Source organism: Takifugu flavidus, chromosome 10, assembly GCF_003711565.1.
Source record: "Takifugu flavidus isolate HTHZ2018 chromosome 10, ASM371156v2, whole genome shotgun sequence".
Lineage (NCBI taxonomy): Eukaryota > Metazoa > Chordata > Actinopteri > Tetraodontiformes > Tetraodontidae > Takifugu > Takifugu flavidus.
Window position 1 is genome coordinate 186030 of NC_079529.1, and position 16629 is coordinate 202658.

Consider the following 16629-nt stretch of genomic DNA (forward strand, 5'->3'; position numbering starts at 1 on the left):
TCACGAAGACCTCAAGGGTCACAGCCTGAAGTCCAGCTGATCTGTGAATCTTCCCGACAGCAGAACACAGCCGAGGTCTCCTGGAGAGAAAGGTGCTCTTTGGAAAGGAAATGAATGAGCACACGACGGCAACTATTGTACACGCCACTCTATTTACACCTGCTTTAATGAGCCGTAATTAAAACACCGACGGAACACCCACGAGTCCTCGTGCATTGGTGCAATATTACACACACAGAAATGAGAGCAGCTAAATGAATAAATACCGATAACTCCCGTTGTGATCACATGGTCAGTCAATGTTCGGGGCAGCCCTGATCTGGACCAACAGTTCCAATAATGAATGGAAAACTTGTCTGTGTTGTGATGCAACTTCGCTGTTCGTTCCAAATGTAGCAGTGACTGTTAGCTGTGAGCTGTTAGCTGTGAGCTGTTAGCTGTGAGCTGTTAGCTGTGAGCTGTTAGCTGTGAGCTGTGAGCTGTTAGCTGTGAGCTGTGAGCTGTGAGCTGTTAGCTGTGAGGACAAATATAATACAGCACGATGAGACTCAAGTGGGGGCTGTGATGTCAGCTGGTAGAGAATGTGTTTACATCATTCTCACTGCCCTAACGAGGCAAATGTGGGTCTTTCTGACAAAAGTCAGGCATTCTGACCATGTTGCCCTGCATAGAAAACTGAGAGATTGTGGAATGCCCCTGAAGGAAGGAGAAAAGGGTTGTGAAGTGCTGATGATTAATGATGCAAACAATGAGGAAAAAGTGGCAGAGCGACAGCAGAAAAGAAGAAGGGACCAGAAGAGCAGTTAAACCAGCGCTGAGGAGAATTAGACATCATTTAAAATCAATTTTCCAGGGTAAACTGGACGGAGGGGAAGGTGTAAATGTCAGTTTTAAAGATTCTTTTTGAAGCATGTGTGCCACATCTGAGACCATGTGGAACTAAGTCATTTAGTGGACCGAACCCGAGAGCTGCTGCTGTGAAAAGCACTGACGAGGACAGAGCCGAGGACCACACATCCCATAATCTGACGCATCATAACCTCCACTCCATGCTGGGACGAGCAGGAGAGATTCAACACGGACGCCACATGAGACCAAAGAGGAGCAGAGCAGAAACTAGGAGAAGCAGTTGGTTATCACACACACACACACACACACACACACACCCACACACCCACACACACACACACACACACACCCACACCACACACACACACACACGCACACACACGCACACACACACACACACACGCTTTTACTCCTTTTCTTTTGTCCACTCGTCTGGATTTGCTCCTCTCTTCCTGCTAAGCAGGACGTTCCCTTTCCTGCTCCCAGGTGATGCTCATCCCTCCTCTCAGCTTTTAGCTTCCAGCCGAGAAGAGATTGAAGATGCTTTATTTTGTGGAAGGGGGTTTTGGGCCCAGCCCGGCACTGGCGTACCGTTCTGGCAGCAGTGGGTCGCCGACAGTTGACACTAGCGAGCAAAAGTTGATGGCGTTTGTTGCTGTATGCTTGTCCCCCCCCCCCCCCCCCCCCCCCCCCCCGACACAAGACAAGTCATTAGCAACCAGAAGAACACGTATGTGCGGCTCAACCTGGGAATTCATCTACTGCTGTACTTGAAATGGCAAGGTCACCTGGGGAGGAAACGGTGTCAACGCTGTCGGCGGCAGACGAATGTTAGCGATAGCCCGTGTGGAGAAGTGTGCTGGAAACATCAGGCTACACGGAGCAGCTGGATTTATGTTTGCACATGAATGACCTTTCCTGCCTCTTTTCATCACGTTGGTGCGGCGCACACCAACCCTGGGATCCTGGGATCCTGGGCCCCAGAGCCCGACCCCGTTGTTGTGGGGGATTACCGCCTTCATGCCAGACAAAACAAACCAGATCAAGCCAAAAGAAAATGTCCCGACAACCCTGGAATCCTAACAGCTGGATACAAGCAAGGGTTTGCTTTTCCTCGGAGCGATGCGCTGAAAATGGCTAATTTCCTGAACAAAGACCCGATGATATTTGCGTCACATATAAGCGGTTTATGTGCTACACCCTGATAGGATCGGCCCTTTAAAGCCAGTCGCTCCTTCTGACCGGGGCTGGGTGGGACCGTGGCTCCGTGAGCCGTCCTTCATGTGGGAAGGGAAACAGGAGGAGAAGCCCCACGGAGAGGCGCTGGAGCCCTCGGACGCCACTCTCCCGCGTTGCTCTCTTTGGTCCTGACAGTTCCGAGCAGGATCAGTGGCGGCGCGTTATCGCCGCACAGCTGCAATAATCGCATTATTCAGTCATCTTAATTCTGAGCGCCGGGCCTCGCTAAATCCACCAGCGCCTCCCAGGAACACAGCTGCTCCGGCCCAGCCGCCCCTCCAGACACACCCTCACTCAGCTCCTCTCTTGCCTTCTCACCCTCCTTCCTACATGTGACTTATCCTCTGTCTGACGCTCCTCTCATTGCACATTTGGAGCGTTTTTGACTGATCTTTCCACGTTTTGTCTCTCTCTTTATGTTCCGCCCTCCTGGTCCGTCTCCCTCTGATGTTCTGAACTGGGAGTTTGTGTAACGGCGTTATTCACAGTTCACTGGTCTGTTTGAAGGGACTATCTTGATCGAGCGTCTCCCGGTGCAGGGTCTGGTGACTGGGGGAGTGCATTAAGACGTGAATGTGTCCACAGAGATAGAGGAGCTCAATAATATGCAGGATGTTGCAGAAGCCGGGCTGCAAGATAGGTTTTTTATCAAAAACAAAGCAGAGAGATTAAAAAAGAGGGGGATTGAAATTATATGGCTGTAACACAAGCTCAATAGACAGAAAAGCTTGAACAAAAACCTACTGAGGGAATTAGTGTCATTGTCATTACATGGTCCACCTTAGATTCCCTCACACTCGTGTTCGCATTACTATCTTTGTAAGGACTTTCATTGACAGAAACACTCCCCAGCTCCTGGTCCGTACCGCACCGACCCAAACGCCCTCATGCCCTGAAAATGTCCTCACTGTGTAGATGAAATGTGGATTTCTGTCCTCGGTATATAGCAAGACCACACACACACACACACACACACAGCACACACACACACAAGCAAAGGAACTAATGCAAATACAGATAGTGATTCAAGGACTGAAGCAAAATCCTTAAACACAGGACCAATCTTTAGGTAACACACACACACACACACACACACACACACCACACACACACACACACACACACACACACACACACACAACACACACACACACACACGCTTTTACTCCTTTTCTTTTGTCCACTCGTCTGGATTTGCTCCTCTCTTCCTGCTAAGCAGGACGTTCCCTTTCCTGCTCCCAGGTGATGCTCATCCCTCCTCTCAGCTTTTAGCTTCCAGCCGAGAAGAGATTGAAGATGCTTTATTTTGTGGAAGGGGGTTTTGGGCCCAGCCCGGCACTGGCGTACCGTTCTGGCAGCAGTGGGTCGCCGACAGTTGACACTAGCGAGCAAAAGTGGATGGCGTTTGTTGCTGTATGCTTGTCCCCCCCCCCCCCCCCCCCCCCCCCCCCCCCACCCCGACACAAGACAAGTCATTAGCAACCAGAAGAACACGTATGTGCGGCTCAACCTGGGAATTCATCTATTGCTGTACTTGAAATGGCAAGGTCACCTGGGGAGGAAACGGTGTCAACGCTGTCGGCGGCAGACGAATGTTAGCGATAGCCCGTGTGGAGAAGTGTGCTGGAAACATCAGGCTACACGGAGCAGCTGGATTTATGTTTGCACATGAATGACCTTTCCTGCCTCTTTTCATCACGTTGGTGCGGCGCACACCAACCCTGGGATCCTGGGATCCTGGGCCCCAGAGCCCGACCCCGTTGTTGTGGGGGATTACCGCCTTCATGCCAGACAAAACAAACCAGATCAAGCCAAAAGAAAATGTCCCGACAACCCTGGAATCCTAACAGCTGGATACAAGCAAGGGTTTGCTTTTCCTCGGAGCGATGCGCTGAAAATGGCTAATTTCCTGAACAAAGACCCGATGATATTTGCGTCACATATAAGCGGTTTATGTGCTACACCCTGATAGGATCGGCCCTTTAAAGCCAGTCGCTCCTTCTGACCGGGGCTGGGTGGGACCGTGGCTCCGTGAGCCGTCCTTCATGTGGGAAGGGAAACAGGAGGAGAAGCCCCACGGAGAGGCGCTGGAGCCCTCGGACGCCACTCTCCCGCGTTGCTCTCTTTGGTCCTGACAGTTCCGAGCAGGATCAGTGGCGGCGCGTTATCGCCGCACAGCTGCAATAATCGCATTATTCAGTCATCTTAATTCTGAGCGCCGGGCCTCGCTAAATCCACCAGCGCCTCCCAGGAACACAGCTGCTCCGGCCCAGCAGCCCCTCCAGACACACCCTCACTCAGCTCCTCTCTTGCCTTCTCACCCTCCTTCCTACATGTGACTTATCCTCTGTCTGACGCTCCTCTCATTGCACATTTGGAGCGTTTTTGACTGATCTTTCCACGTTTTGTCTCTCTCTTTATGTTCCGCCCTCCTGGTCCGTCTCCCTCTGATGTTCTGAACTGGGAGTTTGTGGGAGTTTGTGTAATGGCGTTATTCACAGTTCACTGGTCTGTTTGAAGGGACTATCTTGATCGAGCGTCTCCCGGTGCAGGGTCTGGTGACTGGGGGAGTGCATTAAGACGTGAATGTGTCCACAGAGATAGAGGAGCTCAATAATATGCAGGATGTTGCAGAAGCCGGGCTGCAAGATAGGTTTTTTATCAAAAACAAAGCAGAGAGATTAAAAAAGAGGGGGATTGAAATTATATGGCTGTAACACAAGCTCAATAGACAGAAAAGCTTGAACAAAAACCTACTGAGGGAATTAGTGTCATTGTCATTACATGGTCCACCTTAGATTCCCTCACACTCGTGTTCGCACTACTATCTTTGTAAGGACTTTCATTGACAGAAACACTCCCCAGCTCCTGGTCCGTACCGCACCGACCCAAACGCCCTCATGCCCTGAAAATGTCCTCACTGTGTAGATGAAATGTGGATTTCTGTCCTCGGTATATAGCAAGACCACACACACACACACACACACACACACACACACACACACACAAGCAAAGGAACTAATGCAAATACAGATAGTGATTCAAGGACTGAAGCAAAATCCTTAAACACAGGACCAATCTTTAGGTAACACACACACACACACACAACACACACACACACACACACACACACACACACACACACACACACACACACACACACACACAGACACACATTCTTGGAGAGAGAAAGTTTAGTTTGTCTCTTTCTGACACGACACAGATGCTGTTGTAAGCTTGGCTGGAAGATCAAAATCACACACAAACACACACACAATCTCTCTCTCTGATTCTCTCTCTCTCTCTCTCTGATTCTCTCTCTCTCTCTCTCTCTCTCTCTCTGATTCTCTCTCTCTCGCCCTGAGGAGAGGAAGCACAGAAAAGCAAATCTGCTGCGAAGACTCCGTAATAACCAACAATGCAGACGGACGTAAACGCTCGTCTCAGCCAACCGCCGCTCAGATGTGGAGCCTCCAAGAATTAGAAGACTTACTTACAGAATGAATCAGGCTTCCTCACGAGTGCTGCGCCATGTTGATGGAGGTGAGTCGACAGCGGCGTGGAGACGAGCGACCACGAGGGGAGGTCAGAGGCGGGGAGTCGCACGTGTCGTTGGGGATGAAGACACACTGGGAAAGATCAGGGTTCCAGTCTCAACACGCAGATGGAGGCAATAATCCTATTCAAGGCAAGAAAAATCAGCAAATGACGGGAAGGAGAAGTTCCGATCGGAGTGGACGATCAGGGTCGATCGGGCTGAGGTCGCTCTTCTTGGTTCTTGCTCAGGGAAAAAAAATGGCATCCAGAACCAAACAAAAGCCCGTCGTCACAAATAAGAAGACGAGGGGCTGAAAAATGACTCAATCGAAAGGGGGCTTTCACTTTTGCCTTTAAGCCGTCTCCTTCAGTATTCCCGCCGCTGGTTTTCCTTCGGAATGCAGGGGGCCTAGAAGCAGAGGAACGGCAGCATCAGGAACCCAATCACCTTCCAGACCAAACCAGAACATAAAGGAGTAAATGAGGAGGATTCCGACACCTGCTCTCTCTCTGTCTTTTGCCAACCTGTTTCCTTCCTATCCCCCCCCCCCATACAGGTATGTCCCAGTATTGGCTGAGAACCTCCAGAACCTCCAGAACCTCCAGAACCTCCAGAACCTCCAGAACCTCCGCTGCTACGCTGCTTTCCATCCTTTTCTCCTCACACTGCACAGAATGACAATCACACCTCGTCTTCTGCGCCACATTCCCGTCTTCCTGTCTGTGGCTGAGGTAGCGAGCAGGCAGGTGTAGGAGGGGCACAACCCCAACCCAGCTCAAGCGCCCCCACCCCCCCCCCCCCCGTGTTAACCCCCCCCGGTGTTAACCCCCCCCGGTGTTAACCCCCCCCGGTGTTAACCCCCCCTTATGGTAGCTAGCCTCTCACACAGAGGATTTTTGTGCAAATCCAAGTTAAGTCTGGTTTAGTGGCTGTTTGTCTCTGCAGCTGTTTGCCATCCTATTGCTTCTTCTCACTTATCTATTCTGGACAGTCTTTCCCTCCTCTCTCTCTCTCTCTCTCTCTCTTTCTCTCCCTCGATTATCCGAGGAGGACGAGGAAGAATGGTGCTGTTTCATAATGCACTTCCCTGAAATGTGTGAGAAAGATGGTAATGTATGAAAAGACACAGAAAGGAAGAATTGTTTTACGATTGCTCCTCAAGGCCTCACAGCCAAGATAAACCCCACACAGAGACCCTCCCAAGGGGGGGGGGGGGCTTCAATCACTCACGTTTGCCCACGAACCAGCTTGGGGACGAGAGCCAGGCCTGAGGCGCCAGGAGAAAGTGTCGTAATCTCAACGTGGTCTCCGGACGATGTTTCCGGAAGTGTCTAAAAGCTCCACGCCGTTGCTGGAGCATCACGACAACTTATTTCATTTGGGATGTGGTGGAGGAGCAACAAGTTGAGTCGACTCCGAAGAAGCTTGTCACATCTGTTTCCCTCGGCTGTATCAGGACCGGACTCAACTCTGCAGGTTTCGTGCTCCCCGAGGCGCCGCGGCCTGCTCACTCGTGGTGGCGGCGGAGACCGTTAGCTTTGCTGGTTGTGGGATGGCGACCGCGCTGCCCATTCTCATGTCCACCTGAGCAAGGCTTCAGATCTGGAAGGAAAAGAAGAAAGAGAGGTGATAAAGAGAGAGAGGGCGAGTGCATGAAAGGTTAGCGCGGTGACATTTGTGTCACTCCGCCTTATCTGGCCCGTCAGTCTGGCGCCCGTCACACGCCGCCCGGCCTGTCGTCCTGCTGTCTATTCTGTCCTTGTCACTCTCCGTCTGACTTTGCTGCGTGTTTGCTCCTTCCCACTCTCCTTTCTCTGTATGATTTGATCCCTTCGCTCTATCTTCACACTCTCCCCTGTCACCCGTCTCTTCTACTGCCTCCATCCAACGCCGCAGCGTCGGGCTCACTTTCATCCAATCGCTCCTGTCACGCCGAAGAACCGAAAGAGTAATCTAAAAGAGGGAGAGCGGCCTCAGATCATGTTTATCAAGCAGGACGGCCTCGCTCATCCACTGGTGACCTGCTGGGTCGTCCCAGCCCCACCCAGATCCTGAATGGTCACACCTGAGGAACGCAGCGACAGGCCGTGTTCAAAGAGATCAGCTTGGATTAGCTGCAGCGATGCGTAGCAAACAGGCTAATGTGTCTATGCTATGTTTAGAACACAGGACATGTTATAGATCCAGCGGGAACGACGCGGCCTCCTGATCCGTTTATGACCAGTAAAGGTCACAATGTTGCCATTTCCATGTTTTTGCTCTGTTATTCAGATGTGTGATGGATGTTGTGGGATGAAGCCCCCCCTCTCAGATGGGAGGAGCCCTTGGTCCAACCCTCCTGACAGGCGGCCAAACTAACGGTGATCTCTTAGATTTTGGATGCAGATTCTGCTGAAGCTTCTCTTTTTCCTGGTAAAGTGCCTATTCGTCAAACAAATTACCTCCGGCTAAGAATAGCAGCAGGCTCCTAATTCTTTAATATTCTTTAATACGCAGGCGGTCCCGACTCGGCTACTGTGCAACAGTTTTGCATCTGTCGAATAGTTTGTTCTGAAATCCCGATTTCAGCGAGTACAGTTAGCTGACAGAAAACAACGGGCTTTTATTTTGTGGACTCTTCAGCACTTCAGTGACAGAGGAAAACGAACCAATCAGGCAGGTTTACGGACTCTGTTGTTTTTCCACAGTCAGGTGAGGAAGAGTCCACTCAGGATGAAGCATTAGAGGCCATTCAGTCTATCAGCTGCAATCAATACTGCTGTATAGACGGATGTGACCCCCCTGTGGCCCCCACGTCCCCGTCGTGGATGATTTAGGGCTGTGTGTGCGTGTGTGTGTGTGCGTGCGTGTGTGTGTTGCCTCACCTGTGAGGCTACATCTCAGTATTTGTGTATTCGCAGTGGCTGCATGGAAAGAACGGCAGAAATGGTTGATGTGCACGTGTCCGTGGACGCTGAAGCCGTCTAAACATGGAGCTCTTTCTGGAGCCGCTTGTCTCCCAGATGTGACACACGTCCGCCACATCTGCCTTTTCTCACACACCTGCGCACATGAAACGGCGGGACGGAGGCGGCCTCGGAGCAGCCACAACGTCGCCGAATTCACAGGGAATTCGGAGAAAACGTGAGCTACACGAGACCGGGACAGGGGTGGATGCAACCGGGGGGCACGAAGGAGTCGGTGGAGACGTGGAGAGTGAATCCAAACCCAGCGGAGCGGCTCCACCGGTGGAGACAGACGATGAGGAGAGACGGCTGCAGGGAACAGGTGGGGGGGGAGTGGCGGACGCACCGGCGGAGTGGGAGAGGCGGAAGGAGAGGAAAGGAAAAAGCAGCCGGGGGGGAGAAGATGCCCCGAAGAGGCAAGACAGAGGGACGCGAGACAAGGGGGGGTATGAAAAGGTAGCAAGGGACACTCACCCATTTCAGCAGGCTCTCCTGAGCGGAGCACAATCCCTGCTCTGTGATCCCGTCCCGGAGAACGGCGCAGCAAGATCCCGGAGCTCCATCCACGGAATACCAATTGAGCTGCTATTATCAGCTCACACACACGCGCACACACACACCGGCACTGTGGAGGAAAAGCCACAAGCGTGTATTGTCAAGGCTCTTCACGGCAGCACCCCTGCATCCATCCTTCCTGCTTTTCTTTCGCAGTTCTCCAGAGAGGAAGCGGAGCACCAGAGGCCGGAGGCGAACGCCAACACACACTCACGCCGTGACATTTGCAGCCGGCACGAACACTTACTGAGCAGCGCTTCAGTCCCACTTCATCGCCGGGCTCCTCTGCGCTCGCTGCTCATCTGTCCCTCAGATGGAGGGATGGAGGGACGGAGGGACGGAGGGACGGAGGACAGACCTTCTCCCCTCAGGATTCTCCTCATGCACGTCCAGTTTTCCTTTATCCAATTGTTGATTCGGCTCCAATCACTGCGTCTGCGGTTTGGTGACACGCGGCAGAACCTGCCTCCACTTGGTCACTCCTCTTCCTCCTCTTCCTCCTCTCTGCTCCGTCACTCCCCAGCAAACATTCCTGCCTGGCTTTCGCCAATCTAATCAGTTGTCTCTCTCTCTCTCTCTCTCTCTCGCTCTCTCTCTCTTTGCACCTCCCACTCTCCGACACCCACTGCTGCTTTACTCACCACCCTCCTCTCTCTCCTTCCTCTCTCCTCTCTCCATCCCCTCTCTCTCTCCCTCCCCCACTCCCCCCTCTCTCCCTTCTAGGTGTTTTTCTCCAAGATGAATATCAACTTTCCTCCCAGCCCATTCTGCTCTCTCTCTGTCATGTTGTGTGATAAGTATTTGAAATAAAGAAAAGAGGAAATGGCCATGAAGAAAAAGCACAATATGGGGATAAAAGGCCGTGCACAGGCGAACGGGGGGAGTAATCACAGGGATGTGTTGGACCCCCGGCCAGGGTAAACTATCCTGACAGAGTTTGACATGGGTGCATGCTCAGGGTGACAAACAAAATCAAATCATCACATGACCACCTCATCTGAACAGAACAGGGGGGGTGAGAGGGAGAGGGGGGGAGAGAAAAAGATCAAGAAAAAGAGAGGGATCACCAATGTAAAATTAGGCTTTAAATGCTTAGAAACATGTTGATGTCTGACGAGCAGAAAGAAATGTGTAGGAAGCTAAACTGTTGGTGAAAAAGTGCACATGTATGTGCTGTATCTATATGATCTGTATCTATATGAGCCTTATCTATATGAGCCTTATCTATATGAGCCTTATCTATATGAGCCTTATCTATATGAGCCTTATCTATATGAGCCTTATCTATATGAGCCTTATCTATATGAGCCTTATCTATATGAGCCTTATCTATATGAGCCTTATCTATATGAGCCTTATCTATATGAGCCTTATCTATATGAGCCTTATCTATATGAACTGTATCTATATGAGCTGTATCTATATGAACTGTATCTATATGAGCCTTATCTATATGAGCTGTATCTATATGAGCTGTATCTATATGATCTGTATCTATATGAGCTGTATCTATATGAACTGTATCTATATGAGCTGTATCTATATGAGCCTTATCTATATGAACTGTATCTATATGAGCTGTATCTATATGAGCTGTATCTATATGAGCCTTATCTATATGAACTGTATCTATATGAGCTGTATCTATATGATCTGTATCTATATGAGCCTTATCTATATGAACTGTATCTATATGAGCTTATCTATATGAGCTGTATCTATATGAGCTGTATCTATATGAACTGTATCTATATGAGCTTATCTATATGAGCCTTATCTATATGAACTGTATCTATATGAGCTGTATCTATATGAGCTGTATCTATATGAGCTGTATCTATATGAGCTGTATCTATATGAGCTGTATCTATATGAGCTGTATCTATATGAACTGTATCTATATGAGCCTTATCTATATGAGCCTTATCTATATGAGCTGTATCTATATGAGCTGTATCTATATGAGCTTATCTATATGAGCTGTATCTATATGAACTGTATCTATATGAGCTGTATCTATATGAGCTGTATCTATATGAGCTGTATCTATATGAGCTGTATCTATATGAGCTGTATCTATATGAGCTGTATCTATATGATCTGTATCTATATGAGCTGTATCTATATGAACTGTATCTATATGAGCCTTATCTATATGAGCCTTATCTATATGAACTGTATCTATATGAGCTGTATCTATATGAGCTGTATCTATATGAACTGTATCTATATGAGCCTTATCTATATGAACTGTATCTATATGAGCTGTATCTATATGAACTGTATCTATATGAGCTGTATCTATATGAGCCTTATCTATATGAGCTGTATCTATATGAGCCTTATCTATATGAGCCTTATCTATATGAGCCTTATCTATATGAGCCTTATCTATATGAGCTGTATCTATATGAGCCTTATCTATATGAGCCTTATCTATATGAGCTGTATCTATATGATCTGTATCATTCAATACTTCAGTGTTCTGAATTGAATCTTTAAATGCGGCGCTCTTCCAAATCCGGTGCATTTTTCCACATATGCAGCAGCGTTTTCTTTTTGCCCCTTTTTGCCCCTCGCAGTACTTTTGCTCCGTATATTTTACGCTACGCTGCAGGGTTATTCCTCCAGGAGTAAATGGTATAGATCACCCCCCCCCCCACTGGGCACCAGCGTCTCGTCACCAGAGCGCCCAGACGCTTCACACAGGGCTGCTGAACGGAGACGACAGCCTCCATCACCACCGCTAATGTTCACTCATAGACGCTGCGAGTGCACGTTAGCGCGAGTGCACGTTAGCGCGAGTGCACGTTAGCGCGAGCAGACAGGCGTCTCCAGAGGCGCACGCCACGAGACCGTCGCCTCCATCCCATCACGCTACGCTGTCGCCTGCACCCACGTGTTGGCCCCTCTCCGCCATCCTGTCGCTCTTCTTCAATCTACAGATGAAGCTCGAAGTTCAAGGTCACGCCACGGTGACCTTGAACCACAGGTGGCACCTCTTTAGCTGGACCACAACCTGGGGGAGGAGGAGTGGCCTCCAACAGGTGTCGAGGGTTTACCTGGAGATGCTGCAGGTAACCAGGAAGCAGCCCGGCCCAGCCTGAGACCACAGGAACCGGGGGGGGGGGGGGGGGGGGGGGCACACGGGGACCTCGGAACAGTGATGGACGTGGATTTGATCAGGTTTCCTGCCAAAGCTCCAATTTTCATCGTGATCCTTGATTCAAATGAGGACGCGCGTGTGATTTTTCTGCCCCCCCCCCCCGTTAAACTTTGCCCTAATCACACAGGGTGGCAAGTATGGAAAGTGACAATGCTGCCCCCCCCACGCACCAGCTGAAACACGCCAAATGCTTCGTCACCAATTCACTCAGAAACTAACGTGCATCTCCAGACGTCTGTGTCCAGTGGGTGGACAGAGGTGGAACACCTATTACTCACTGATGCTGGGGCCTGTAGGGCTGCAGACGTGTCACGCTCCCCCCCCCCCAGACCCTGGGGAGGGTGTGTGTGTGTGTGTGTGTGTGTGTATGCAAACACTGCAAACGAAAATGGTCATGTATCCGACCAACTTGCAAATTTCTGTTCTTTTTAGTGTGTGTGTGTGTGTGTGTGTGTGTGTGTGTGTGTGTGTGTGTGTGTGTTGTTTCCCGAGCATTACCCACAGCTGTCAGGAAGTCAGAAGGACTCTGCGTGTGCTGTCGCTCCCATTCCATCACACAGACTGACACACGCCCTGCAGTGGCCGTGTGTGTGTGTGTGTGTGTGTGTGTGTTTTAACTCATTTACTTGTGGTCTAATTTACTTCTGTCTTGCTTCTCGACTGTGTGAACGTGGATCCACTCAGTGAGAGTGACTGCGGGTGTTTGTGTATGTTGCTATACATTGCTATACATTATGGTCATTACGTTCGTCCATATTCACACTCCATCACACACAAACACACCAGAGTGCCACTGCTTTACACTCCTCTAAACACCGTATGTATCCAACAACTGTCTCGCTCTCATCCTCATCCCACACCACTTTTCCATCAACAAATCATGTGGAGCACTTTTACATAACACACACACACACACACACACGCACAGGTGTGCGCGTGTTAAATGGTATCTACAGCACTAATGTAACCTTTATGCAATCACACACTTTTCAGCAGGCGTTGAGAGGCATCGCGTCGTCCATTGTGTTTCATTACTTGAGTTCCTTACAAACACAAATTTGGCTCTTGTGGTAACTGTTGCTCGGAGGGATGCAAACGAGGGGGGGGGATGGGGGGGGGGAGATGGGGGGGGGGAGGATTGACATTCTCCCGGAGTGCTGCACTGTGCTCACGGCATGATGATTAGCTTCTCCGTATTCTGGTCACAAGCGCTCCACTATCAATGAGAGGGGAGGAAACATGAGGGAGGGGACAAGAAGGGGAGGAGACGGGGGGGGGGGCACGCCGAGGGAGCAGGAGCACGAATGGGAGGAGGGGGGGGGGGACACGCCGAGGGAGCAGGGAGCAGGAATGGGAGGGGGGGGGGGGTGGGGGGCACGAATGGGAGGAGGGGGGGGGGGGGGGGGGCAACGAATGGGAGGAGGGGGGGGACACGCCGAGGGAGCAGGGAGCAGGAATGGGAGGGGGGGGGGGGGGTGGGGGGCACGAATGGGAGGGGGGGGGGGGGGCACGAATGGGAGGAGGGGGGGGACACGCTGAGGGAGCAGGAGCACGAATGGGAGGAGGGGAGGCGGGAGGGAGGAGGGGGGGGGGACAGGAGAAACAAGGTGAGTGAGGGGTGAAAAAAGTCAGGGGTAATGGAGGACAAGAGTAGTATGACATAAGCGCTAAACATAGATACGCTGTACTGCATGTGCTGAACACACACACACACACACACACACACACACACACACACACACACACACACACACACACACACACACAGTCTGTATGCCCCTAATACGCACACATGCAAATATAACAAATGCAAATAAAAGACACATTTGTGAGTTAAATGCGAATCTAGTAAAGCACAAAAACACTCATGTGCACCCTCACACTCTCTCTCTCACACACACACTCTCTCACACACACACTCTCTCTCTCACTCACACACACACACACACACACACACACTCTTTGCTGAGGTGGCTGTACCTGCTATGACTTTGACAAAGTAGTCTCCATGCTCTTATTGGTGTGTGTGTGTGTGTGTGTGTGTGTGTGTGTGTGTGTGTGTGTGTGTGAGGTGGGGGGGTGATAACAAAAAATGAGAAAATATGACGGCAGAAAGAAGGAGGAAGTACAAGCAGGTGATCACATAAAGACAAATACACAGATAAATAGGTCGAGCACGTTAGTGGGACTGAACAGTGAGAACTGGCTGCAGCGGTAGTTAGCTGGTGGTTAGTTGGTAGTTATCGGGTAGTTAGCTGATGGTTAGCTGGTGGTTAGTTGGTAGTTATCGGGTAGTTAGCTGATGGTTAGCTGGTAGTTAGCGGGTAGTTAGCTGGTGGTTAGATGGTAGTTAGCTGGTGGTTAGTTGGTAGTTATCAGGTAGTTAGCACTAGCACCGACAACTCAAGTGGATCAGTACGATCAAATCCAAATGTCACTGTCAGACTGAAATCCCCTTCACTCAGTTCTGGTGACGCGTCGCCCAGCATGCACGCGCACGTGGGCGCGGCCGTGCACTAAATGTGCACCATGAAGGCCGAGCACCTCGACACGCTGGTGGAAATAACCGAACGCAACACGACTTCCTGGCGGCACACAAAAGTGACCTGCCGTGACTCCATGTGTCGCTCCTGCTGAGCTCGAGCACGAGAGATGTTGTGTTACAACGGTAACACTGCCAATCCCCTTCGCAGGAAGCGCTGTTGTGATTCCACGTCACTCATTAGCACCAGCAGCCTCAGTCGTCCATCAAGATGTCGACCCAGTTGCTGTAAATGGTGCAGAACTCCGAATGGTTCGGTGGGACCCAGTTCAAGTCAAGTGACATAAAGGGCGTTTTAGCCACATTTATAGCGAGCTTCAGAAGAACCTGCACACAATAACAACAACAACAACAACACCGCTCACGCTGTTTAATCCTGTGTTGAAAACACTCCAGATGTTAAAGGAACGTTAAATTCGGATCTTTGAAATGACGACAGACGGAAAACTGACGACGAGGTGTCCCAACCGTTAGCTGAGAGAGTTAATTAACATTTAATATAATAACGGAACCATCACCCCGGGCTGGGAACGCTCCGCTGAGGAGAACGTGGGTCACCTGTGTCTCACCTGTGTCTCACCTGCGTCTCACCTGCAGCCTCTCCAGCTCAGACCTGCCGTCCTTCACCTGCCCGGGACATCCTGATGTCAGCACATTTCCAGATGTGACGGCAGCACGTGCACGTCCTCCTCTGGACGCGCCTGGTTCTGGTTCTGGTTCCACTTCCTGAACCTGCTGCTTTGCATAATTGGCCATTTTCCTTCGCGGCGTTGACAGACAGAAGTCATCTTCTCAGCACCTGCGCCGGCCGTCAGAGCCCATGAATAATAACTGCAACAACCACTGTCCGCGCACGTGCACACGGCAGCTGTGCACATGCGGGATTGTGATTCATATGCGCCGTTGTCGTGCACGTGAGCATTAAAATGGTCTCTGAGCTCAGTGTCGCTTTGACCACCTGTAATTTGGGTCCGATCGGTCGGGAAGAAATGAAGGATTTTGCCTGCAGGTAATTTCATTATGTGTGTGTGTGTGTGAGGGGGGTTAGGGTTTGGGGGGGGGGGCAGGTGTGATGCAGGGAAAAGCTGCAGAAGTTACACCAGATCTGCATCTATTGGTGCTCAGACAGGAAGCAGAGGCGTCTCTAGTTTGGGTTTCTCTGCATTTCCCAGGTTTTTGCTCCGTGTGCAGAAATCCCGCTACCCCCCCCCCCCCCCCACTTAACCCCCCCCCCACACACACACACACACACACACACACACACACACGTGCCACCGTGCTTACAAACCCCCCAGTCAGCAATCACTGGGAGGGAAACAGACACAAACTGCACTTTAGAAGCCTCTAATGGGCCACTTCTGTCCGGGCCAAACTTATATATCGTAGCCCCCCCCCAGACAAATAGGATCATTATTCCAGATATTCCAGATCAGTGCATCAGCAGCAGTGGGTAATGTCGCCGACCTCTCGTCGCCTCGGCCCCATCAATCCCTACAAACCTCATTTGTTATGCAGCATTTCATTTAGCAGGAAAGAATCAGTAACATGGCGAAGGGAACGTCCCACCTGTTCCCGTAACGCCCACATTTCGCTCTCCGAGCGCGGCGGATATTTCTGACCTCGTAATTCTTCCAAAAGCGGCAGTGGTGGTTTACGGGAGGGCCCGTTAAGCCGGTCCGATTGGCCGGGACGCGATGGACAAAGTGGCGTTTTATTAGCGAAAGCAGCCGTTTGATTGGCCGGTGCCGCTCACTCTCTCCAGTAATCGGGTCGTGAAAGCGGCGCCTGGATCCCG

General features: G+C 50.7%; 1 protein-coding gene across 5 annotated transcripts in view; it reads right to left on the reverse strand.

Moving 5' to 3' along the window:
- grik5 (glutamate receptor, ionotropic, kainate 5) overlaps positions 1-9766 on the reverse strand; it is a 66836-nt gene extending 57070 nt beyond the window's left edge. For 2 of the 5 annotated variants that reach the window (XM_057045853.1, XM_057045849.1), the window contains exons 1-4: positions 9374-9764; positions 9046-9196; positions 6857-7228; positions 5586-6034 (exon numbers count right to left, since the gene is read on the reverse strand). The gene's annotated coding sequence lies outside the window, so the exon portion shown is untranslated. Of the gene's footprint in view, positions 1-5581; positions 6035-6856; positions 7229-9045 lie in introns of all 5 variants that reach the window. The other 3 variants (XM_057045852.1, XM_057045855.1, XM_057045851.1) reach the window with 3 other exon arrangements.
- Between the last annotated feature and the right edge of the window lie 6863 nt (positions 9767-16629).